At 41.0% G+C, this 27,498-nt stretch overlaps 1 protein-coding gene across 3 annotated transcripts in view; it reads left to right on the forward strand.

The window, feature by feature from the left end:
- DOCK10 (dedicator of cytokinesis 10) overlaps positions 1 to 27,498 on the forward strand; it is a 263,031-nt gene that overhangs the window by 21,878 nt on the left and 213,655 nt on the right. The window lies entirely within an intron of this gene.

The following is a 27,498-nucleotide window of genomic DNA, read 5'->3' on the forward strand; positions in this document are numbered from 1 at the left end:
GTATAAAGAAGAAAACCAGGCAGGAGCATGGGACACTGAAGTGGGTTGGCCTGAGGATTTGTATCTTGGCCAGGGGAAAAAAATTAAACCACGATCTCTTGAGCTTTGAAGTTACCAACCTCCAAATTCACAGTCGTCTTCTTTTTAGCTAACCATGAGAGTCTGTTTCCGATCTTGGAAACCCAGAGCCTGTACTAGTTGGGGAATGTGGTATTTCTCCATATCTGTTCACATCATGTGGTCAGGGTGACAGTCTTAACTGGTTCAAATCCCACATATAACAGCAGAGACCCCCGAGGCTCTGGAGGGGCGTGCAGGCAGACGACCTGAGGGACAAAATGTTAGACAACTGGTCTCCACTGGGGCCCAATCCATCAGGCTGTTTTCTTTCTTAGGTAATCACTAGCATGTTCTTAACAATTCAGAAAGAAAGGTTTAGAAAATGTACAACCATTCAAAAATAGATGGTTGCTAATTGGTAACAGAGCTTTACATACATTTACATGACATCTTGGAAAGGCCTAGAGCTCCCCCGGCTTTAATGTCTGCTGGAGGTTGCCCTTCTATGAAACTAGCTAGAAGCTCTGTCCTAGAGAGAGAGCCAGGGTTAAGATGAGGTGCACGTTGCTCATTTCCCTTAGACCCTAATTCAGTCCTACGGGGATCAGAGAGTCCCTCCACCCCAATCCCTGGGTCCATGTTTCTCCTTGCCAGCTCTTCAGAAGCAGAGATAGACAAGTCAGTCCCAGTGGTTGATATAATACACAGGATAGAATAAAGGAGACAAATACTTTGTTAAAAATAACGCTTATGAAAAATGTCTCTTCATACACTGTATTTTTCTTTGAAAATGATGAATACTACATTTGGAAAGAAGGTGTCACATTGGTATCGTAATCCTAAAAGCTCACTTTTCTGTTATGAAAAATCCAGTCAAACAGGAGTTGTGGGCATCTCCAAGCTAGGAGGCCACCCGCTCCCATGACTGTGAATTCATGTTATTCCAAAAGTAACTGACACTGAGAGGCAGGGAATGGGGGCTGGCAGCCAGACGCTGGCCTCTGTTCTCTGCTGGCAGAGAGAAAGAAGAACAGATGCAATTATAAATAGAATTATGGCCCAAACCAGGATTACTTGGATAACTCAGTCAACACAGGGTTTTGTTTGATTCAATTTTCTAGATGATTTCATCAATGATTAACCTAACTTTGTTAGTGGAGATCTAAAAGGAAAGCCAGCTTAAACATATTCAGCAGGGCCAGCATTTACTTTTTGCTTTTTTTCAACAATAGGAATAGCTCCAGTTATTGGCTTCTTTGGCTAGACAGTACTATCCACATTTTTTTTTTTGACAAAGCAGAAAAAATTACTAAAAGACTGTTTAGAAATCTAAAAGAAAATGGACAAACTGGAAAAGTATTCATGCTGAATAATTAATTTGGCTGTCCACCCCAAATGGCATACCAGGTCAAACTGCTGGATCCGTCAGTCAGTCTGTGTCTGTCTCTCTCCATCTTTCTCTCCACAATATCATTTTATTTCTCTTTCCCTCCACATAAGTTTTTGCATGAATAGTGAGGTTTATTTTCCGCCCTCCGTGGCTCGGCTAGTTTCAAAAATAAAAGTTGAATGATTGATTGCACTCTAAACTGACCTCTTTGACTTATCAGAATGCACACAGCCTTTGGCAGTGCACATCAAAGACCCAAACTGGATGGAATGACATATCCATTCTTGTCATTTCTTAAAAATGAAGTTACTGGATCACAGATTTGATTAGGAAATTCTTTCAAAAGTTTGTCTTAGTTTTAGTCTTTTTTGATCTTGGGCTTGTAAACTTAGAAATGTCAGTACGAGGATTTCTCATTTGGAAAAGAATGTATATTTCAATAATGCCGCCTTCTAGATTCCTAATAAAATATTTGCCTTCTCATATCAACCAAAACATGAAAACTGCTCTTTTCTGATCAAAAGCTTCTAAACAGATACGAATTATGATCTATTAATAAAAGTGGATCTTGTTTGAAGAAATCTAAGAAATTTCCTATCTGTTGTAAAGTTCAAATAAAAACAGAAAATCTTGATATGTAGCCAACTATTTTAATTTTCATTTTTACTTGCATATTTTATGTCAAAAAGGTCATAGTAAGATATTTAGAAGGCATGGGTCCCAGGTGGCTCAGTCAGTTAAGCATCCCAATCTTGATTTCAGCTCAGGTCATGATCTCAGCATCCTGAGATGGAACCCCCTACATTGGGCTCCAGGCTAGGTGTGGAGTCTGCTTGAGAGTCTTTCTCCTTCTCCCTCTGCCCCTCCCCCACCCCACTTGCATTCTCTCATGCAAAAAAAAAAAAAAAAAAAAAAAAAAAACAAATTATATGCTTGGGAGAAACCTTTTAGCAAAACCTGTCCTGTCCAAGCTACCTGAATCTAATGAAGCAGCCATGATAGCCAAGATTATAAACATAAATACAACATGATGTTTTGTGTCTTTATAGTTTGCAAAGTAATTTAAGATGTGATTATCTTAAAATAATCCTATCTCATTTAAGCCGCTCAGAAACTCTGTGATGGGGACACTGAAGCTTAAAGAGTTTGAGTGAAATTTCTGGCCAAAATTTTCATATTTTAGCTGATTATTTTTCTTTCTAGTGAGTGGCATTTTGTTGCATTTAGTTGACATTTCAAGGATTCCCCTCCACCTTTTCTATCCCTACCGAGTGTAAAGATTTTTTAAATCTTTTGAATAAAAATAGGAACGAAACAGAAACAAAAAGCAGTAAAGGGGATTTGAAACAAACAGTTATGTGTCAGGGATATTGTTTCTGAGCAATGGATACCAAATGTACTCAAGGCAGGCATTGGAGACCAGGCTCAACACTAGAAACCAGGGATTGGAATGGAGAACCTGTGCCTCTAAAAAGCCCTGGGAAGAGCTGCCACCCATCCCATTCCTGAGAGCCATATTCCCAAAACACAGCCTCCCAGCCGTGGCCGACCTACCAGATGGCCTGGGTCTGTCCAGTTACCTCGTGATGGAGTCACCAGGCCAGGAAGGAAAGTGGGATGGCCCTATCCTCTGGCTCAAGATTCATCTGCAGACTAAGATTTTAGCACATATGAGGAAGACGAATGCTGAGAGAAGTGCCCCCTTCGGTCAAAAATCAGAAGGTGAATGTGGTTCTGATTACGTGTAAATAATAACGCAAGCCAGAAGAGCTTTGAAAATACACTAAAACACGCCATCATTGAAGAGTGGTGCTCTAATAAAAGTTCAGTCACATAAACTGCCATGTTGCATTATTGTGAAAATAATGAAATAAATTTTGGCTGTCTTCCAGGTCCTGTTGAAAAATGGTTTCTATTTTTGTACCTTTATTGAATATATTAGTAAGCTTTTTTTTTTAAGCAGGTGATTATTACAAATTTTGTACCATGCAGTAAGTGAAGAAAATCTCAAATAATTATAAAGTGCTCCCCTCTAAACGATATCTTCCCATCACTCCCTTTTCCCCAGGAACCAATGCTTTTTATTCATCTTTCAGATGAGAACAGGCAGATGATAGAGATCAATCACCAGTTATATTAAAACCACATTGAAGTATTTTGCATCCCCTTTTAATGGAGTTTACTTTAGAATCTTTAAGAAGTAAAGGAAGAAGTAGTGACCCTAGAAAGAATGAAATGACAAGAGCAAATGAACCAACTGGAAATCATAGAAATGAAAGTGATGTCCCCTGAAATTAAGGAAATAAACTTCAGACTAGACCCAGTTCAAGAGAAAACTAATGTATTAAAAAGACTGAATTCCCACAAGACAAAATTCAGAGAAATTAGGAGATTTAAAAATATGAAATATAGGGACACCTAAGTGGCTTAGTCAATTAACCGTCTGCCTTCGGCTCAGGTCATGATCCCAGAGTCCTGGGATTGAGTCCCACTTCGAATTCCTTACTCAGAGTGGACCCTGCTTCACCCTCTGGCTGCTTCTCCCTCTGCTCGTGCTCGTTTTCTCTGACAAATAAATAAATAAAATCGTAAAAAACAAAATAAAAATTTAAAAATATGAAAAAGAAAAAACAATATATTCAGATAAAGTAAAATGAAGAGGAGAAATAAAATGGTGAATTTCTAAACAAACAAGAAAAAAATTTAAAACATCATTTCAACTGAATAATAGAAAAAAACAAAAAGCATCATTAGTAGATATCTTAAAATAAAATTACGGGGACGCCTGGGTGGCTCAGTGGTTAAAGCCTCTGCCTTCAGCTCAGGTCATGATCCCAGGATCCTGGGATCGAGCCCCACATCGGGCTGTCTGATCCACGGAGAGCCTACTTCCTCCTCTCTCTCTCTCTGCCTGCCTCTCTGCCTACCTGTGATCTCTGTCTGTCAAATAAAAAATAAATAAATAAATAAAATAAAAAAATAAAATTACAGATATTAATCTAAACACCTCAATAGTCACTTACAATAAATAGGATCCGATTAGTCTCCCCCACTACAAAACAGAATATACTTGGTAATTTTACCAATACTATAATGTATTATAATATAATGTCATATAATATTATGACATTTTTTGAATTTTAAAAAATGCTTTCTGAGGTGCCTGGGTGGCTCAGTCATTTAGTGTCTGCCTTTGGCTCAGGTCATGATCCCAGGGTCATGGGATCAAGCCCCACATCAGGCTCTCTGCTCAGCGGGAAGCCTGCTCCCTCTTTCTCTACTTGTGTTCCCTCTCTCACTGTGTCTCTCTGTGTCAAATAAATAAAATCTTTTAAAAATGCTTTCTATTTTTTGTAAGGAAATTTTCTTCCACTTAGTTCGAATTTTTCAGCAACTAAGCTTTTTCTCAATACAGAAATACCCAAAATGTCATCTCGAAAATGTTCATTGTCTCCAAAAGATAGATAAGAAAATCACTCTGGCTCCCATAATATCTAGCTAGCCTGGGAAGGAGGTGATATCATTTAAAAGATTCCCAGGGGCAAAATGTGGGTTTAAAAATCTACATTTTGATGTAAAGATATTTTATTTTGCCGTAGACATTTGTTTCTGATGAATTTTTAAGTTGTAGTTTTAAAAATAACTTTTATATGTTATCTTTCTGCAATTTTTAAATGTTATCTGCTTCTTAGGGTTATGAAATATCATAGTTACCCTAAAAATGCTTTTCTCATATATCTTTTGGAGACATTGAGAAATTTTTGAAATGATATTTTGGGTGTCCCTGTGTTGAGAATAGCTTAGCTGCTAAAAATCCTAATTAAGTGAAAGGAAATTTCCCTACAAAACTAGAAAAGGAGTTTATCCAAAAATGTGAAGATGGAGAGGTGATGCCCAAATATGGTTTAATCCTGCAGCTTGATACCATATAAATCATATTTAAGGAGGAAAGAGTCCCAAGTACATCTACAATTCTGAAATGATGATTTCTCAGTGACAGATGTCTTTAAAATCACATCATTATTACCTTGGAAGATTCTTTGTAAAAGAAAAACTTTTTTCTGCAAGGAACCATGAGGTCCTGGAGGAAAAGGGTGGCATTCATTTCCATTTGGAAATTAAACAGTGGTTTCATTTCTGTGCAATTTGGGGAACCTCAGTCTGGGCTCCCTGCCAGGCCTAGGGGTCTCCTGTGGGGTAGGACTGAGCCAGTGTCCTACAGATCTCCCTGTGGTTCTGTCATTGGGCCACCAGTGGTACATCACACCCTGGGCTTGCACAACCAGCCTATGAGTAGACTTCAACCAGCAGGCATGAGTCTGAGAAAAAAAGGACAGTTGCACAATGTGCTGGTAAGAGGAAATAGACAGGGGTCTTCCCTAAAGGTTTAAAAATTTTGGCTGTTTGGTAAGTGACAGTTTGCTAAAGGACACAGAAAGGAAAAGGGAGAAAAATATGTAAGATTCTTAAATGTTTAGGGACGCCTGGGTGGCTCAGTTGGTTAAGCAGCTGCCTTCGGCTCAGGTCATGATCCCAGCATCCTGGGATCGAGTCCCATATCGGGCTCCTTGCTCCGCAGGGAGCCTGCTTCTCCGTCTGACTCTGCCTTCCACTCTGTCTGCCTGTGCTCGCTCTCGCTCGCTCTCTCTGACAAATAAATAAAATCTTTAAAAAAAAAAAAAAAGATTCTTAAATGTTTAGAAAACTCAGTATCAGATGCCTGGGTAGCTCAGTCACTTAAGCGTCGGACTCTTGATTTCTCAGCCTTGGTCATGATCTCGGGGTTGTGAGATGGAGTCCCAGGTCGGGCTCCCTGCTGAGTGCAGATCCTGCTTGGGAGTCTCTCTCTCTCTCTCCTTCTCCTTCTGCCTCTCTCTCCATTCATGCTCTCTCTCTCTCTCTTTCTCTCTTCTCTCTCAAGAAGTAAACAAATAAGTAAGTAAATAAACTTTAGAAAACTCAATATTTCTTGAGCACCTATTTACTTGTCCTCGCCTGCTAATTGCCTGCCCTTCCTTCTCTCTCCCTCTTTCATCCTCCCCTTTCCTCTTTTTCCTCCCTCCCTCCCCCTCTCTCTCTCCTCTCTCTGTCTCTCTTTCCCATGTGTACACACACACACACACACACACACACACACACACAGCCTTGCAGCCTGTGCTGAATCTCCTATCTCAGTTCGATGACATCGTTGGTGGTCCTGGGGAGTCAGTGGTTGAACGGAAGAGCACCCCAAGAAACAAGAAGTTCTCCTTTCAAACACTGACAATAAACACATGTAGGATGCCACCCTTTTTTTTTTTTTCAAGATTTTATTTATTTATTTGAGAGAGAGCAAGCAAGCGAGAAGAAGCACGACCGGGGTGGAGAGGGAGAAGTAGGATTCCCTCTAAGCAGGGAGTCTGATTCGGAGCTCAATCCCAGGATCCTGGGATCATGACCTGACCTGAGTTTAACCAACTGAGCCACCCAGGTGGATACCACCTAGGATACCATCCTTGGTTCTTTAATAATGTCAGACACAGATAGATTAGGTTGCCCCAGACCAAGCACAATGACACATTGGAGAGTTTATGATCTAAGCAATTTGAGACTCTAGCTTAATTGATGCACACGTCCCAACTCTCCACTTTGGCTGCAATGATGGGACCTCCATAATGTTATTCATATCAGAATCATGAACCTTCTGTTCACAATCTCGTCAGTTACAAACACAGATTGGTGAATGGGGTTTTACTATATTCCTCCCGGAACAGTTTCTAACAGGTAATACTTTAAAAAACACTAAGCCTCAGGGGTTTCTGGATGGCTCAGTCCATTAAACATTAAGCTGCTGACTCTTAATTGCAGGTCAGGTCATGATCTCAGAGTTGTGAGATTGAGCCCCATGCCCGGCTCCACGCTCAGGCAGGGAGTCTGCTTAAGATCCTCTTTCTCCCCCTCCCTCTGCTCCTCTACCCCTCCTCCCACTCACTCTCTAAATAAATAAATAAGTAAATAAAATATTTCCTAAAAAATAAAATACACTAAGCCTCACCACACTTTTCATACCAGCACAGCTAACACGTCGAGCACCAATATATGTCCTTTCGAGTGAGCGATCAGAGGTCTTTATATTCAGGAGGTTTTGCTAATGCTGGTTATCCCACATGTAAATGATCATTTTCCTCAATTTTTTTTTTTGTATACTGAAAGTTCCATATATTTGCAGTAAAAGGGAACGCGATTTGACTTTAAAACAAAGAAATTACCTGCCTACTTTCCTTGCTGTGAATGAACTCAGAGTATTCATCGAGACTGAGTCATTATTTAACTCTGCTGTAGCTAGTAGGAAACTGAGTGTCTGAATGTTTTGATATGCAATGAAGGCTCAGGAACAATAGAGTGTGTGTGACCTGAGACAACTGACAGAACCTTTTTCCGAGCTTCAATTTTCTCTTCTGTCAAAATGGGGACAATATCACACTTGCCTATTGGAGCTTTTGTAAAGATTGATTTTGTTTAAAGCAAGGATTCTTGACATTTTATCTTTTATACAGTGCTCATAATTTGTAAGCAAAATTATTATTTGGCTGTTAGTATTAGGTATGAGCATTCAGTGGGATAGAGGTTTCGTGAATGGGGAGCCCCTTGTCCCCTCTAAGGGGCTGTGCATTGGGTCTCCTTGCTCCTGTCTCCTTCTAAGATCTAATGTGAAAGCCGACTTCTCTTGGCACTACAATGGTGTGAAAGCTGAGTACAAAACTGAGAAAACAGATGTTGTTACACAAGTAGATGAAAGGATTTGGGACTTGTCTTCCTCTGTTTTATTTCAAAAATAAAGTGGACGCAGATAGAATTCAGCGGGAAATTAGTACTGGAAGAAAATGAACTTGGAAGTCTATTTTGGATGAATTATGTCGTTCACGCGTCCAACTATTTTCCAGAGTTTCTCATTTCAACAAAGAGATAATTAAGAATACGTTTAGCCTTGGGGTCGTGTGAAAGGATCATGGCTGATTCCTGTGCATTGCTGTCTGGTCCAGAGCAGAGTCAAGCAACCCAGAAGGGGAGCCTTGGGCTTTGAGTATAACCTGTGTGGGTTGAGCGGGCCTCACCATACTTCTGGTGAATTCATAGATGACATTTATGCCCCATTATTGTGGATTTCAGATTCTAAATGAGTGGGGCCTCATTTTGAGAAATCTTCGGACACATCCTCTATTGAATGGTTACTGATAGCTGACAGTACTGTGTACATCATTTTCAAGTGCTCCTTCCTCCAGAATGAGCTTGTGAGGCAGTTGATTTTTCTTCTCCTGGGTAGTGCAGGTGAACTACTTTTCATTGCGAGGCCAGTCTGCCCTGAGCTTCTTCCAGTGAGTTGTTCTCCATGGGGTTCGTCTCAAAAGCCGCTTAGGCTATATTGACTTTACGTATAAAAGCTCATGCTGTGGTTGAAAACAGCTAGACTTCCCTTTGAAAGCCTGACATTTTGGGTGCCTTTTTATAATGCCTGTGCCAATTTGCATATTGACATGGACTTCCAGCCAGTAGCCAGATGTCCCTGCAAGCCCTAAAGGCTTTCTCTTGCTCAGCTCCACCCCGCTTTGGACTTAACTCCGCTGATCATCTCTGCTGAAGGGCAGGAAGCCTTCTGTCTTCTTTACTCTTTAAAGATCAGGATTAAATGAATGCATTTCATTTTAAAAACTACGTCATGACCATTTTGTTATATGGGAAAGCCATACATATACCAGAGTCATAACTGGGGACCTCTGTTTACTCTCCTGTTGACTAGTGACCTTAATCTCAGGATTTGGCACGGTTTAAGAGCTATGTTAGATTAATTTTCAGTTGTACTTTAAGCTAACTTTATTTTCCAACCTCTTTCTTCTCTGGCTAATGACAGGAAATCACTTTAAGAAGCTGAAAGTTCTGGGGATGCCTGGGTGACTCAGTTAGTTAAGCAGCTGCCTTCAGCTCAGGTCAGATCCCAGGGTCCTGGAATCAAACCCTGTGTAGAGCTCCCTGCTCAGTGGGAAGCCTGCTTTTCCCTTTACTCCTGCCCTCTCTCAAATAAATAAATAAAATCTTAAAAAAAAAAAAAAGCCGAAAGTTCTGGTGTGAATATGTTTGTGTGGCCAATACGATACTTTTATTTAAATTTCCTCCCAGAAGCAAGGAAGGAATATGTTTCCTGTGGCTTCCCCACTTCCCATATAAACCCCAAGTTCTTTCTGGCAGCTAGTGCAACATCGTCTTTTTTTTGTTGTTGTTTCGGTGTTAATCTTTTTTAGCACAAACCTTTCTATAAACCCAGTCATTTGACAAGACTTGCGTGTTGTGTAAGAATCTGGACTATACACACACATACGCTATGACTGATACCATATCAATATTTTTCATCACCACTTAACTTTATCAGAAAAAGCATGTCCTGCTGTTAGGCAGAGTGAGTCACAGTCAGGCTTGCTTCTAAAACTTGAAGTATTTCACTGCTTTCCTTCAAAGTATGTGACTCGTCAGCTGAGAAGACAGAGGACTCTTTCCTCATGTTGGGTTTGATTTAGCTGTGAGGATGCTGGGGTCCGTGGGAGCCTGTGGTGCTGTATCGCTTACTAGCTGGTCCATTTGAATACAAGCTCGATGCTTCTTTGCAAGAAACTTCTCACGGAATTTAGTGCTATGAACTTACTGTTCCTGAGCCTGGTTTCTTGATGCTTCTCCTTGTCTAAAAAGAAGACAGAAGTGTCTTCTTTTTATTATCTGTTTTTCAAGACTGAACCATTATTCCCAGCTCCATTCCATTCTTTAAAAATGTTGATTGCTGCTCCCAAAATTTAAAAAGTAGAACTAAATAAAAAATCAAAATGGGGACTCCCAAACCTGTATGAACCGTCTGACTCATACCAAAAGGCAAAGTGCCTGAACTGGTATTGAAACAAGTAAGTACTTGAAGCCTCTTTCTGGGCATCCCTAGGCTTTCTGTAGCAGTGGTTCCCAAAGCGTGTGCCCCACTACCCCTTCCCACAGTAGCAGAGGCATCACCTGGGGACTTGCTAGAAGTGTTGGTTAGCAGGTCCCACCCATCACCTCCTAATTCAGGAATGCTGGGCAGGGTCCAGCAATGTGTTTTTTTGGCAAGGCCTCTGGGCAGTCCTGGTGAGTAGGAAAGTTGAGAGCAGTCGACTTGATCATACCCTCCCTGGATTCCCCTTCTGAAACTTTCTTTTGCTTTCCTGGTCCTCCTTCCCTTTTTCAAATTTCACTCTTCCAAAGAAACTGCTGTCTAGCATGTACAGCAGCGACTGGTGCCTCTGTCTGAGGCACTGGCTGTGTGTGCCTTACTTCTAGTTGGACTCTAGACGATCCTGTTCCCTGTCCTGGGAAATTGCATTTACCTCCCTTGTTCTTCATGCTTCCTTCTATCCAGGCTTTTGGGGGGACCCCGCCTCTGCTGACTCCGGTCTTGGTGTTCTGATTACCTTTGGCCAATGAGACACACATACAGAGGCTGAACAAACTCTTGGGTTCCTCTGCTTCCTATTTTGTTCCTCCGTTTTTGTCTTGTGAAAACGCCTGGGCTAGCTTCTGGAGGAGGTGGCTTGTGGAAAAGAGGGGAGTCTGCCAGGGGTTCTCACAGCCGCCTGGCTGACCTGTGCCTGACTGCAGACACAGGAGTGGATCTCCAACCAACTCATAGCCTCCTTAGTAATTAAAAAAAAAAAAAAAAAAAAAAATGGTATCTTTGTTTGGGAAGCCACTGAGTTTTGGGGTGGTTTGTCATTCAGCAAGAGCAAACTAACAACTACACCTGTTAAAGCTGTCTTACTGTCTCAACTAAGAGGAGGAGGCCAATACAGAGGTCCTTCTCAGGCTCTTAGAAATCATATCCATCCAGCTGAGGGACTCGACCACATCAGGAAGTGTGAGGAACCCAGGCATACTGTTGAGTCAAAATGAACATTCGTGGGTGGGTCTTTTATTTTTTTTTTAAGTAAAAATACTTTTATTCACTTCATTTCTGTTTATAGAGTTCTTAGAGACATTACTAAATTAAAAACAAATTATAAAATTTATTTACTTCCCAATTATATGAACTGTTGACTTAACTTACTTTTGAATTGTGGGTGGGTCTTTTAAATGGCCAGTTTGAATTAGTTGTTGTTGGAGACTTTTCTCTTTTAAGCAAACTCTGAATATCGTTTTCCTGACTTTTTTGAAACCCCAGGAGTTGCCATTGTCCCTGGGTCCATCACACCCTTTCATCCATATTTCTTCTCTGTAGACATTCTGCTGACTTTGCCAAAAGCCACCTGGGTGAAATGATATTTGCCGGGGTAGTAATCTACCGGGGTAGATTAAACCGATCTTTTATAGGAAAGATAATTGCAAAAGTAATCTCTTATTTGGCTGAAGCAAATAAATGAATGCAGTGGATATTTTCACTCCTGCTTTTGAAAACTTAAAGAGGAAAGTTCCCTAAGCATACTCACTGAGAAGTTCAGCTAAGATTATTTTATTGTTCAGACTGCTTCCCTGCCTAGGTTTCTCCCTTTAAATGGCTTAACATCCACTGTTTTTAACATTGCCATTCAGGGATTGGCATTTTGTGTTTGGTTCACAGAATAGTATTCCTTAGCTAAAAGTCTAATACTTATTTGAATGGAAACTTTTCTATGGTGACATGAAATTTTAGCTGGACTAAACTGTTTGTGACCCATTACTTAGGAATGGACTGGGTTTTTCAAGCAATTCTCCCTAGAGGGCGCCATATCCTCACATCCCGACTTGGTCCTTCTAACGTTGGCTGCTGGCCTCATAGCGTCATGTGAGGCTGAAGTCATTTAGATGACCACATTGGAATCTTTTAGCAAATCTGTCCACAGTGGAGCCTTCATTTTAGCATGATAAATGCATACTTCCCGGCGTGCATTTTGTTTAAGCATTATAGCGAGGGAGACATTGTTGATGCATGGAGCCAATGATGTTTATTTGGCATAGTGGTAATTGTTGAGTTCTGCTTAGTACCTCTCTGTGTCAACATGCAGTGGCCTGAGGAACACTCTGGACATCGGGAGGAGTACCAGATAGAACATTAAGAATGGACTCAGGGGTGGGCGCCTGGGCGGCTCAGTGGGTTAAGCCGCTGCCTTCGGCTCAGGTCATGATCTCAGGGTCCTGAGATCGAGGCTCGCATTGGGCTCTCTGCTCAGCAGGGAGCCTGCTTCCTCCTCTCTCTCTGCCTGCCTCTCTGCCTGCTTGTGATCTCTCTCTGTCAAATAAATAAATAAAATCTTTAAAAAAAAAAAAAAAAAAAAAAAGAATGGACTCAGGGGATCTATGCTTTCCCTTTGAGTACGTCGACACAGAAGTTACGTACCTGGTTGCACTTCTGTTTCTTTTCTTTGTAGGATTGGTGAACTGGTCTTGATTTTTTTTTTTTTTTTTTAATTCATGATCCTACTAGCTCTGTGATACACTCTTTGGTACATAATAATAGTTCTGTGCAGTTCGATAGAGGAAGTGATGCCAGTGTTCCTAACTGCTAATTCTAAGGAAATTTAGGTAGTTACCCAGTGAAATTTTGGTCAGCCTAAAGAAGAAATCTCAAATTTTGAGAAAAAAATACAGCTGATTGTTGAAAATTATAAATCCTAATAGGTACATTTTAATGTATCTTTTAAAAACAGCATAACATCAGCATAAGGTATTGGCTTAAAATACTGGCTCATGGGAGCAAGTGTCAGTTACCCAAAATCTAACACTGTGCTTAACAAAGAATCTTCACTCAAGAAATAGTTGTTGCCTCTGCCTTCGGCTCAGGTCATGATCCCAGGGTCCTGGGATCAAGCCCCACATCAGGCTCTCTGCTCAGCAGAGAGCCTGCTTCCCCCTCTCTCTCTTTATGCCTCTCTGCCTACTAGTGATCTCTCTGTGTCAAATAAATAAATAAATAAATAAAAAGAAATAGCTACTGAATGAATGGCAAGATGGCTAATTCCATTTTTGGCATAAAATTTATTTCTAGAATATTCTTTATTATGTGGAGTTAGAATTTATCCCTCTGGGCTTCAAGCACTGGCTTTAAATGTACTCCTTTGGGTTATATCGAGCGTATTGTTTTTGCTGTACATGCAGAGTTATTTTTATTTTCCCATCCCACTACTAAAATAGATGATAAGAATTTCTCAAAGCATGAGATGCATATCACTGGCATGCTCTTAATTAGGCATAATTCTTTTTACATGGCCACTTTTAAGGTTTTTATAAGAATTCTCATGCCTGATATAGTCTTATATTTCTTTATTTTTATTTATTTTTTTAAAGATTTTATTTATTTATTTGACAGAGAGAGATCACAAGTAGGCAGAGAGGCAGGCAGAGAGAGAGGAGGAAGCAAGCTCCCTGCTTAGCAAAGAGCCCGATGTGGGGCTCGATCCCAGGACCCTGAGACCATGATCCAAGCCAAAGGCAGAGTCTTTAACCCACTGAGCCACCCAGGCACCGCTGTATCTCTAAATCTAATCACCATTCTTTAGAACTTCCTTATGCACGTTGTGCAATGTCCTCAGTACTCTCTTCTGAATGGGTCATGGTTTTCCTATATCCTTCCTCCTCTGTCACAAAGACCTGAACACCATTTTTAACGTTTTATCAATGCCCAGAAAACCTGGATTACCATCAGCTTTATGCTAAATTTGGTTTTTCTGCAGTACAACATAACTACTTGTTAGTTTATACTAATACCCAAGTCTTTGTCATGAAGGTGCAGGTAAATCACATCTCTATATTATCATGATTTTTTAAAAAACTTAAATCAAGGGGCACCTGGGTGGCTTAATGGGTTAAGCCTCTACCTTCATCTCCGGTCATGGTCTCAGGGTCCTGGGATGGAGCCCCGCATCGGGCTCTCTGCTCAGCGGGGAGCCTGCTTCCCTTCTCTCTCTCTGCCTACTTGTGATCTTTGTCTGTCAAATAAATAAATAAATAAATCTTTAAAAAAAATAAACTTAAATCAAAATCTGCTTTAACCTTCATTCAAGTTGGTCTTCTTAGACTTAGCCTGTGTGTGGGAACATTTTGGGATTCTGGATATGTCAACCGATTACTTACTTCTGCTCTTAACCTTTGTGTCAGCTACAACAAACCAGCCCCACAACCTTGTCACATAATCCATTCATACATGTGTCTAATTCAACAGAGCCAAGAGAGAGCAGTTAAGATTCACTGCTGGAAACCACCCTCCAACGTGTCTACAAAAACATCTCTGGGGTCTTGTCAAATGCCTTTATAAAATTCATATAATCATCCTAGCTCTGGCTCAGGTAAAAGGAGACAAGATTATTGTGACCCAATTCAATGTCAGTGATCTATAGAGACTCTTCATGACCAAGGTTCCCTTTCCCAAGAGCTGACTAACCATCCTGTTAAGGTGCTCTCTAGCAATTCGTTGGAAATAAACATAAAGCAAGATGAGGGATTACAGAATCTGTTTCACTTTCTTTTTTATAAATTCTTTGATGTATTTGTGCATCTCAAGTCTTCTGGCCTGTCCGTATACTCTCAAATCCCCAATTGCAGGTGAATGAGTCTTGCAATATACCTCAATTAATTTCATGGGCTTGGAGTTTAAATCCTCAGGGCAGCAAGGCCTCCGTTAAAACTGGGGGATTTAGGGGCACCTGGGTGGCTCAGTGGGTTAGGCCTCTGCCTTTTGCTCGGGTCATGATCTCAGGGTCCTGGGATGGAGCTCTGCATCGAGCCCCACATCGGGCTCTTTGCTGAGCGGGAAGCCTGCTTCCTCTTCTCTCTCTGCCTGCCTCTCTGCCTACTTGTGATCTCTCTTTCTAATAAATAAATAAAATCTTTAAAAAAAAAAAAAACTTGGGGATTTATTTTCTCCTTTCCAAGGTTTGCCTGACACTTTTTGAGCACAGATCATTGACATTGAGAAGATACAAACAGTATGAGATGCCAATTTTTATATCCATCAGTGTTTTTCTCCAACCTTAAGTGGCTGGTGTGTAGCTTCCTTGATGCTTTCTTTTCTCTGAACAAAAATTAAAACTATCAATACAAATAACAATTACCCCCAAATAAGTCATGTCAGACAGGCAGTGCTTGATGGGTATAGTAGAGAAAATAGGAAGGAATGCAGAACAGAGGAACGGCTGTGATCACAGAGCCTTGGCAAATACGGTTTTTGAGCTGGTCTTTGAGAAACCAGTGACATTTTGATTGCAAGCACTGAGAGGGACTCTAAGTGCAAAAAATGGCAGGAGCAAAATGCAAATGAATGAGTGCTTAAATATTTTAAGACATGGCAAGGTAATTACTAGCTTACCTAGAAGCTAAGAGTTGAATTAACCAAGGCTTTGCTCCTCGTTTGAATCATCTGATAAACTTAAGGAAAGTTTGGAAGTGTTCAACTGGAGTTGTGATATAAGTAAATTTGTACTTAACCCAAAAGAGGAACATTGCAGCGAGAAAGGCCATTAGGAGATTTTACAGTGAAACATGCCATTCCAGCAAAGATTGCAATAAATGGAAGGTGTAGAAACAGTCCGTACAGTCCAAAGGTACAGAGAAAAAAATGAAGCTGCATTTTACAGGAATCACATTTTTAAAGTGTACATAGATTGTATGTGCTGTGTTTTGGAAAATTATCTTATCTCCCTTCCTACCCTCCCCCCAAAATTAATATTCTTTCCCAAAGTGTGAACTGCATACTGCTGATCCTACCCAAGATTATTTCAGTGGTTTCACACGCAGCTTTCAATAACATCGACCCCTCCCTCACCACCCAAAAAAACAAAAACCAAAAAAACCATTGACTCACATTGTTAAAAGATGCTTTCTGTTTTATTCTTTTTCAATACTCTTGATTACACCAATGATAAAGTCTCAGTTGGGATTCAGTTTTGCTTTTCCACCTGCCTCACATTTGCTTTACTCCCCCTTCTTACAAAAAGAGCGCGGGCTTGGGCTTAGATGTTGGTAGACAGAATTAGTGGCATGAGGGAATGGGTAGAATTTGGTAGGTGCAGTCATATAGCAGTGTTGACTTAGTTTTGTCCTATTTTTTTTTTTTAAAGATTTTAAGTTTTGTCCTATTTTTAAATTACTTTTCATTCTACTTTTCACAACGGACACTATGTCACCTGTGATCAAGGCATATAGTTTTAATTAAAATAAAACTTTATAGAAAAAAATTAAGACACTCATCCAAAGGATTTTAGGTATACACGCAGGGGTGGAGTCATTTGGCAAAAACCAAGTACCATTCAATCAACACTGTTGTACTGAAGGTCCAATTGGAATTGCCAGAACTTTGCATGTTAAAGATCTTTTCCCCTCGACTGAATTTACCAGTGATTGAAATCCTGTCCTTGCGTCCATGAGAGCCTGCCTGGCGGCAGATGGAGAATCACATGGTGTTTGCTTCCTCTCCACGAGGGGGAGTAGGCAGCCAGGGCCCATTCTCCTCAGACATAAAACCGCTGCTTTGACTACTCGAACTTAGAGTTCTGTGGCAACTAACTGTACATCTCTGATGTAAGGTAATAAAAATTCTGTCTCAAGACAGAAGCTTTTTCTGAAGAGAACATGAAGTCCCATTTCTCTGTTCACTTCCACATCGACTCTAATATATCTAATGACCTCTTTTCTAAAATTAGTTTCATGGAGGGCGTGATTGATTTCAAGCTCTTTATAGATTTAATTTAATGTTCATTCCCTCTTGTATTGTTGCCCAGCTTGAGTAAAGATGATCATCTGTAAGATTAGAGAAATAAAGCAAAGCCAGGACTGCACCTTCGAGGGCCAAGTGCACAACTGCCTTATCCCCGAGCTGGGAAGCAAGGCCACGTGAGGTATGAACTGCTAATGGATAGACCCTAATGGCTTTTTTAAAAGATTTTATTTATTTACTCAATAGACCAAGATCACAAGTAGGCAGAGAGGCAGTCAGAGAGAGAGGAGGAAGCAGGCCTCCCACTGAGCAGAGAGCCCGATGTGGGGCTCGATCCCAGGACCCCAGGATCACGACCGGAGCCGAAGGCAGAGGCCTCAACCCACTGAGCCACCCAGGCGCCCCCCTAATGGCTTTTTTAATGCAAACAATTGATTCTGGAGGCAAGAAGTTGCTGGAAGGGTCTGCTCTGAAACTCTGCATCAGCATACCAGGCCTTCTTGTTTTTTCACTTAGGAAAATAAATGCTCTCTGGACTTTTAAGCCAGACTGGTGGTTTTATGCTTAGAGCCTGTATTCTTGAGTCAGAAAGATGAGTTCAGACATGACTCTACGGTATATTAATGCCAGCTGTGTGGCCCTACGAAGTTATTTACCCTCTCTGAGCTTGAGGTTTTTTAGCTTTAAAAAGGGATGCATCTGTTTGCTAAAGCTACCATAACTAATTACCACAAACTGGGTGGCTTACAACAGAAATGTATTCTTTCATGCACCAGAAAACTTAAATCAAGAAGGCAGCAGGTCTGCACTCCTTCTGAACATTTTAGGGGTGAATCCTTCCTTTCCTTGTCCAGTTTCCAGTAGCTTTAGGAATTCCTTGGCTTGTGGGTGTATCACTCCAATCTCTGACCCATCTTCACATGGCCTCTCCTCCTCCTTCTGTGTCTCCCACCATGCTTTTCTAAGGACACTTGTCTTTGGATTTTGGCCCACGCAGATCATCTAGAATGGTCTCATCTTAAAATCCTTAACTTAATTACATCTACAAAGACTCTTCCCAAATAAGGTCACATTCACTGGTTCCAAGAATGGGGAGGTGGACATGTGTTTTTGAGGGCATCATTTAACCCACTACAAAGGATCATATATGTGTACATCACAGGTTAAATGAGAAAATGCTGGACGTGCTCAAGCAATGTTAGTCTTCATCATTTTTATGATTATTAAATACTCCCTTGATTTTGGTTTGATATGATACTTGCACTTGGTAGACCTAACTGACTTTAACAGTGTTCCTGTAATTAGACCAATGAGGAGAAGATATAAGACTCCAGTGGCCTTTGAGCATTTCATGCAAGAAAACATGGCTTCTTCCCCAAAGGTGGCTTTGGAGTCATGGACCTTATATTATCACAAAAATTCACATTATAAAACTTGAAAGGGATTTTTTTTTTCTGGTTTTAGCAGACAGTGAAGGCCACTTACAATCAAGAATGCTAATGCTATACCAACAACTGCATTCCATAAAATTTGGAAAAAGGACTATTAGATAAAACTTTCATTTGAAACTAAAATAAGTGAAGACTATTTCTGTGGCTTTGGCTGTGTCACTTTTGAATAAAAGTTAACAAAATCAATGAAGCCTAATTTCAGGATTATGGGTCTTCTCTCTGATTCTAATTAAGAAAGTTACCCTTCCAGTGGTAAGTCTCCTCCTAAGATTCATATCCCGGTGGAATGGTAAAGTAAAAGCCAACCTCCCACTATCAGGGAGTTCAAACTCTCCTGGAGGAGGTATGCCGCAGACTCTACCTTGAAACTCTAACCTCCTGAAATCCCTTTCCATTCTTACCTAGAGATGATATTTTCATTTTCTCAGATTTTTCACATTCATTCTTTCGTTCTTACCTTTCCACACCAAGGCAGACCATACTGATATGGTTCATACCAATTCTTTGATATGCACTGAGCATCTAACAATACTCCAGGCACTTTCTGGAAGGCATGGGTAACAAGATGCCATCTGCCAGTTTCTTTCCTTCTGCATAGGATGTTTATGTCCTTCTGCCTGAGCTTATGACCAACTCTTTGGAATGGGCTGGTGTGGCTATTGTCATACTGTGATAAGGAGTCACTAAAAACCTTTCTATATCCCAGTACACACCTAAGTTAAGGACAACTAGATAGTTAGCCAAATATCAGCCTCATAGGGGAAAGAAATGAATGGAAATAACTCTCTTTATTGTCTGTCATTAAAGGACTCTAAGAAGAAAAAGCTGGTTTACTTCCATTTAAGCTCATGTGGAAAAAGCCTTGTGTTGTTATTTGCACTCGTGGGTCTGTGAATGCTCTTCTACATCATGCCATTTAGAAGCAAGAATCTGGAATACTGATGCTATGATTAAATGATACTGAGGAGGACAGCGTGGTCATGTTTATAAACAATATGGCAAAGAGGCTGAATGTTTTCACTTGATGCCTCTTTCACAACAGACACCAGGGGGGGACACTTACGCAGGCATATCCCTGAGATCATGTGGGTTTGGTTCCAGAGCTCTGCAAGGAAGTGAATATTGCAATAAAGCGGGTCAAATGAATTTTTTAGTTTCCAATTCATATAAAAAGTTATGTTTGCATTAAACTTCAGTCTATTAAGTGTGTAATATCATTATGCATATATATATAAAAATAAGCTACATTTTACATAAGAGAGATATATATATTTCTTTGGCACCTACTTACTGGTTTGTTGATACTTGTTAGCAAATACACAAAAAATCTCTCTTATGTAAAATGTAGCTTATCTATATATATATATATATATATATATCTTATGTAAAATGTAGCTTATTGCTAAAAAAAAAATGCTAACCGTCACCTGAACTTTTGGTGAGTTGTTAATCACTGATCACAGATCACCATAACAAAATAATAACAAGGCTTGAAATAGTGCAACGGTTATCAGAATGTGACACAGATGAAGCAAGCAAATGTTGTTGGAAAAATGGCCCCAGTAGACTTGCTCGGGGCAAGGTTGCTACAAAGATTACATTTGTAAAAACAAACAATAAAAACCAGTATCTGTGAAGTTCAATAAAGTAAAGTAATGCCTGTATTTAGAGATTTCGACATTTAGCAGCGACGCGGCATCTGCCTCCGAAAGCGGGATGCCATCATGAGGGGCATAGTTTTGTATGTTTGAGATACTTTTCCTTACTTCACTTCCCAGGTGTCATTTATTCTTCTTTCATGAGCCAGCTCAAATACTTCAGCTTCTGAGAAACCATAGCTAACTCTCCTGGCCCAATTAACTACCTCTGTCTTCCCTGCCATAGACTTTGAACACAAATGTGTTGTAGGAACGCCGCTGTATACTATTGCGAGCCTCTGTAAGCCCCACCCATGACTCACCGAAATGTTTGGCACCTACTTACTGGTTTGTTGATACTTGTTAGCAAATACACATACTGGGAAAGACTGCTGGGTCTACCACTATTACTTCTGTTACTAGCTAACCAATTCCTTCAGTGATAATGACTTTAAAGTACTGGTATCACTGATAAGATATCACTGCCCATAATAATCCTTCGTGGCCCATCATTCACCCAAACCAACACTAAATCATTTGATAAGTTAACTCCTTCAATGTCAAATTAACACACCAGCTTCTAGTAATGATCTTCTTTCTAGTACCTCGAGTTTTCTTTTGGTAGCCTTTTTTCTGAAGGAAAGACAGAAGCCATGGCTAGCTCATGGAGTCACCCTAGTTAACCCCTTCATCTTACCCTACTGCTGATACCTGCAAGACTTTGGGAACATGTTGAAATTCTGGTGGCCACCTAGCAGGATTGGCAATATTCCTTTCCATGAGCTGTGCACAGGAAATAGTCAATACAGATTAAACGTGGCCTGAATTGTTCTAAAAAATTTAGCCCATTTAAGAAAACAAAAAGTAGGCCAGGAGAGGGTAAAAGGAGATCAGTGGGTATTGTTTCAGTTCTTCAAGGTTAATGAGCTCTAGGGATCCGTGGTACCACATCGTGCTACAGATAACAATACTGCAGTATACGCTTGATAATCTAAAAGAGTATATCTCATGTTAAATAGAGTATAATCAAATACCTCATGATAAAAGAGTATATTTCATGTTAAATGTTATCACCTTACACCAGTTATAATGGCCAAAATTAACAAGACAGTAAACAGCTTGTGTTGGAGAGGATGTGGAGAAAGGGGAACCCTCTTTCACTACTGGTGGGAAGGCAAGTTAATGCGGCCACTTTGGAAAACAGTGTGGAGATTCCTTAAGAAATTAAAAATAGAGCTACCCTATGACCCTGCAATTGCACTACTGGGTATTTACCTCAAAGAGACAGATGTAGTGAAAAGAAGGGCCATCTGTACCCCAATATTCATAGCAGCAATGGTCACAGTTGCCAAACTGTGGAAAGAACTGAGATGCCCTTTAATGGACGAATGGATAAAGAAGATGTGGTCCATATACACTATGGAGTATTATGCCTCCATCAGAAAGGAAGAATACCCAACTTTTGTAGCAACATGGATGGGACTGGAAGAGATTATGCTGAGTGAAGTAAGTCAAGCAGAGAGAGTCAATTATCATACAGTTTCGCTTACTTGTGGAGCATAAGGACTAACACAGAGGACATGAGGAGATGGAGAGGAGAAGTGAGCTGGGGGAAATTGGAGGGGGAGATGAACCATGAGAGACTGTGGACTCTGAGAAAAAAACTGAGGGTTTTGGAGGGAGGGAGGTGGGGGGTTGGGTGAACCTGGTGGTGGGTATTATGGAGGGCACATATTGCATGGAGCACTGGGTGTGGTGCATAAACAATGAATTCTGGAACACTTAAAAGAAATTTAAAAAGATATATATATATATATATATATATATATATATATTTTTTTAAGTAAAAAGAAAAAAAAGTTATTACCACAGTGAAGAAAAAAAAAAAGAAGGGAGAGGAGAGAAAATGTGGGTTGTTTCTTCCTTTGTGAAATCACTTAAGTTTTGGTCCTCCAGAGGTGGAAAGCACAATTTCATTAATGACTGTAAGAAAGAGAATACATATCTCCAGATGCTAGGAGTTCCCCAAAGATCATGGGTTTTTCCTGTGTTGTTAAGAAACCAGCAACACAAACCACTAGAAACTGTAGTGACTGTGCAAGTAGTTGTGTGTGTGTGTGTGCGTGTGTGTGTGTGTGTGTGTGTGTGTGAGACTTGAGTGATCCTAGTGCTTTATTATAAATGATAGGACATAACTTTTGTGGCCTCAGAAAACTCACCACAAATGTATTTATGCATACAAGGTGAATGAAATGAAAAGTCACATTCTCTTATCCTTTGATATATCGTCATCTGCTAATTTGAGGTCACTTACCAATTCCACAGTGACTGCTTCAGTGCTTGGTGACATCAGTCAAGAAAAATGATCATGGGGAACCTATTACATCTCACACAGTAAAGCTTTCAATACATCCCTGAGCTTTTCCAAGGCTTGGCATGAAGTAGAGTAACTTGCAATGTTTCCTGTGGCATGTTTTTAGGTTGCAACTCTCCAGCTGGGAACCTTAGGAAAAGTTACATATTTGGGCTTTATTTTTCCTATCTGAAATTACCAGTGTCAAACCAGACAATGCTCATTTTAGGCTAAAGAATCCACCAAAAAAAACCTTTATGGTGTTTATAGATCATAATATAGAGACAGAGGCTGGCCTCTGGTAAATATTTATTAAATGGAGAAATATTCATTAAATGGAGAAAACATCTTCCTTTTCTTCCCTCCATTCCTTCATCTCATGTTCACTAGGAAGGAAAGGGAGGGGAGAGGAAAGAAAGTTGACATATCAACACCTCATTAAGCTGAACCTCCTTTCCTAGAATAACCACGCTAAAGCCCCCCTGAGGAAGGTTTTCACAAGGAACGTCATACCCTGAATGAGATGTCAAGAGCAACACTTTTGTGAGAGAATGAAACACATCCGAGAACTTCACCCATCTTTTTTCCTTATAAAAATCCTATCCCAGGGCTGATTGGTGACCCTTGGATGGGGGGTGCCGTGGCAGGAATGTGAACCGTCCATCACTCGGGGTCAAGAGCAAGCGGAAGAAGAGGAAGGAGGGAAATTGGGTCTTTCTTGGCCTGTGAGAGCAGGCGAGACTCGCTGTGGCCGTGAGGATTTCGGGGCTGAAGGAGGTTTTATTCTTATTTGTTTATTTAATATGTGGGAGAAGTTTTCATGTTGCTAAAGGGGAAAAGCCAGTGGAGGGGAGAGGAACGGTCCATGGAGCAAGAGGCTGGAACACAAGGTCCGACGAGGGGAGGCTTCCTTTGCTCTGACACCAAGGGAGCGTTAGGAGGATGCGGAGTAAAGACTTCAAAAGAACAACAATAATACAAACAACACCAAGGCGCTGAGCCAAGAAAAACCAGAGGCTTCTGGACCACTTTAGTAAGTTCGCTGGCTACTTATTCATTCATTTCTCTTCATCTGCTTGAGCGGACTCAAACAGCGGAAGAGGCACATATCAAGGAAATATATGGAAAACTTAACAATCGGCAGAACTCTAATAAAGAGATCAGCCTTTTTCAGATCACTTCATTTCAGATCCACTCTAGGAAAGAGATTGCCATTCTATTTCTTGGAATACCTTGAGATCGAAAGTGCTAAGAACTATGGTCGGTGGGGTGGCACTAGGAACTGAAATACAGGAACATGTTTACGAGTCACTAGGAGAACCGAGGGTTCAGAGCCTCACAGCCTTTTGAATCCACATGGTGGTAAACAGAGGCAAGAGACAGCTGGAGTGATGTGTTTGTTGAGCAGAATGTTGTCCCTGTCCCACGCCTACACACTCACATCCTGCTCGCTCTTCTGGAGCCTTTTTGGGATCTCCAATCTCTTTTGGACACCCGTCTTCCCTCTGGGGATCTGTCTTCAGATCCAACATCCCCTCTGTGGCTAGGGACCACATTGCATGTCAGGAAACGACTCTCTCTCTCTCTATCTCTCTCTCTCTCTCTCTCTGGCTTTCCCTGGCTTGCGAGCAGCTCTGGACTTTACATCTTGGGCTCTCTGTTCATGAGATTAGCTTCTTAGGACATCAAGCCCCAGGTCACACAAGTGTTCTCAGCACCGGCGACTCTCTGACTCACGACCGCCATCAGCAGGTGTGTGTGTGTGTGTGCATGTGCATTGTTGCCCATCACAGGTGGATGGTAATGAAAAGGGAGGCAACAGAGACCACCCCAGTGTTGGAGGGGGAAAATGGGCAACTAAAAGCAAAGGGGGAGTAGCATGGCAAAGCTGGTTCAGAAACGAAGCTCCAAGGGCAGTGTGCCATTAGTGGGGAGCAGACTCTCTAGAGAGAATGTGAGCATAGGCTTTTGGGGTTGGAGTAGATTTTAAGCTGGAAGTGAGGATTTCGGGATCGCGGGTATAGAGCAAACCAAGGTCGTGGGAAGCCACATGAACATGGGGAGGGAACTCCCCTTTGCTTTCCATATGCCCCTCATCTGAAGTCAGTGTGGCTGGTGAAGCTTCAGATCCTATTCCTGTCCGTCTCTCCAGCTTCTCTACAGGAGTGCAGCCTGATCTCCATCTGCTTCTGCCCGCTTCCGCCCCTCCCCACCTATCCTGGAGAGTCACCTCAATACCTCCGCTCATGTCGGTGGCATGCATTCCTCCCATCCTGAAATGTGATCTGCCCACAAGCCAGCCAGCCTTCATGCAGAGCCAAGTTTGAAAGCTGTTCAGAGTTTTTTACTTTTGCATTGTTCAGATTGGACCCCTTGACTAGTAGCCCCACTTACGCTGCTAACACTTACGGACACTATTATGCCCAAATTTTGGCTAATTAATTTCACATGGATTGGCTTATTTGAGTTTTACAGCAAACATAGACATTAGAAAGTATTACCGAAGTCACCCTGCACCAGTATTGTCTGTGCATGGCTCCTATTTTTGCCTGCTGTCTTACCGTAATTCTTGGTAGCACCCTCTCTCACCTTCAGAGGGTTCTGGTTAGGACAATTATATGATCAGCCTAACTATTACTGCACTTACTGTCCTCAGCTGACAGATGAGACACAGAGAAGTTAAGTCTCTCCCCCACTGTCACATAGCTGATAAGTGTCTGAGCCAAGACTGGGTCACAAATATCAAACCTTACAACGCCAGCATGGAAATCACTGTGTTTGGAAACATGGGTACTACTAGTCCCTTTGAAGTTTTAACGGATGCCTCGGCCTTAAGGTTCATTTCTACGGCTAAATTAGTTCTGCTATTTAGTTTTGATATTTCTAATATTCTGTAGCTTATCATCTCTCACTCCCGTCCCCACTCGCAGTGGCCACCAGGCCCCAGGGTGCCCAATTGGAGACACCAGCTATTAGGGGAGCTTTCTCCATAGAGGGCTGTAATAGAGAGAGGTGAGGTGCTTGCTCGAGTGGTTAGGAGACATAAGAGAAATTTATTTTTAGGAATGGAAGATGTGGGCAGCTTAGTGCAAAAGACTTGAACAAGATTTTTATTAAAAACAAGAAATGGTTAAGCCAAGTTATGGCCTAGCCATGTATTTTGGACAACTTACCAGTTGATTCAAATTATGCCACAATTGATTCCAAAGAAGAAAATGGTATCGATTTCATAACGGTCTAAAATGCCTGAGAACAGCTGTGCCATGTACAAGTTCATCTGGTATCAATAGACTCGGTTTTTGTAAAACTTGAAGTATGAACAATCAGTGGTGTCCTTTTCATGCTAAAACAAGTTTATAGCCAAGAGTGTAAGCAATACCTATTTAAAAACCTTCAATCTGGGGCGCCTGGGTGGCTCAGTGGGTTAAGCCTCTGCCTTCAGCTCAGGTCGTGATCTCAGGGTCCTGGGATGGAGCCCGACATCGGGCTCTCTGCTTGACGGGGAGCCTGCTTCGCTCTCTCTCTCGGCCTGCCTCTGCCTACTTGTGATCTCTCTCTCTGTCAAATATATAAATAAAATCTTTTTAATAAATAAATAAATAAAATAAATAAACACCTTCAATCTGATGGCAACACCTTTATCTCCAAAAAAAAAAGAAAAAGGTCAAAAAGGCAGCCACCATGACTTTTCACATCTTGCAAACAAAGAATTGTCTGAACGTCACACAGTTTATGTCGCGTTCCTCACCCATGTATCAATATCCGTTTCCCTCTCATAACTGAAAGTCGCGTGCCAGCAGTCTCCCCTGATTGCACACCGTCTTGTCCAGAGTTTGTCAAAGTGTGTCGGTCAGCCTTTAAACAGAAATAGTAGTAACCTGAAATCATGGCTTTACATCAGTACCAGGTGATCTCACCTTGCCGCAGTGTTCCAGAGTAGCTGTTGGCATACCAGGTATATACTTTTCTTTTTACATTTTTATTGAAATCCCAACGAGCCAACACACAGTGCAATATTAATTTCAGGTGCACAATATAGTGATCCAGCACTTGCCTACATCACCCCATGCTCATCACGACAAGTGTCCTCCTTCATTCCCATCCCCTAATTCCCCCCTCCCCCACCCACCTCCTCTCTGGTGACCAGCAGTTTGTTTTCTATAGTTAAGAGTCTCATGTCTTGGTTTGCCCCCCCCCTCTCTCTCTCTCGTCCACCTTTACTTTGCTTCCAAAATTCCACATATGAGTGAAATCATACAGTATTTTTCTTTCTTTGACTTATTCTGCTCAACATGATATTCTCTTGTTCCATCCATGTTGTAAATGGCTAGAATTCATTCTTTTTTGTGGCTGCATAGTATTCCATTGCATATACACACTGCATCTTCTTTGTCCATTCATCCGTTAGTGGATATTTGGGATGCTTCCATACTTTGGCTATCATTGATAATGCTGCTAGAAACTTCAGGGGGCATGTATCTCTTTGAATTCGTATTTTTATATTCTTGAGGTAAATACCTAGTAGTGCATATATACTTTTATGTGTATTGCCTCTCTTAATTCTGACAACAGTCCTTTGTGGTAGGTTTGAAATCAGGGGATTTTATAAGTTGCTGAAGTTTATCAAGCTAGTGAGAGGCAGACCTGGCTCCTAACAAGGCTGAAGTTTTCCCTAGTCCTACTAAACTAGTACATTACATGTACTGCCTCTGATGACCAAGTTAAACTTGATTTTCGATCTTTTGTCACCATGAGCTCCTACGAAGGTGGTCATAATATAAACTGATAACTCTTAAAAATAAATTTTATACAGTCAATGAATTACAAACTGATCTGAAATGTCAGTACCTTTATTCGTAGATGTGTAGTAATAAGCTGTGCTTTAAAAGTCAAAGTATATTCATAGGAAATTCCTTCTCTTCATCCCCCTGTCG

Source organism: Mustela lutreola, chromosome 3, assembly GCF_030435805.1.
Source record: "Mustela lutreola isolate mMusLut2 chromosome 3, mMusLut2.pri, whole genome shotgun sequence".
Taxonomy (NCBI): Eukaryota; Metazoa; Chordata; class Mammalia; order Carnivora; family Mustelidae; genus Mustela; species Mustela lutreola.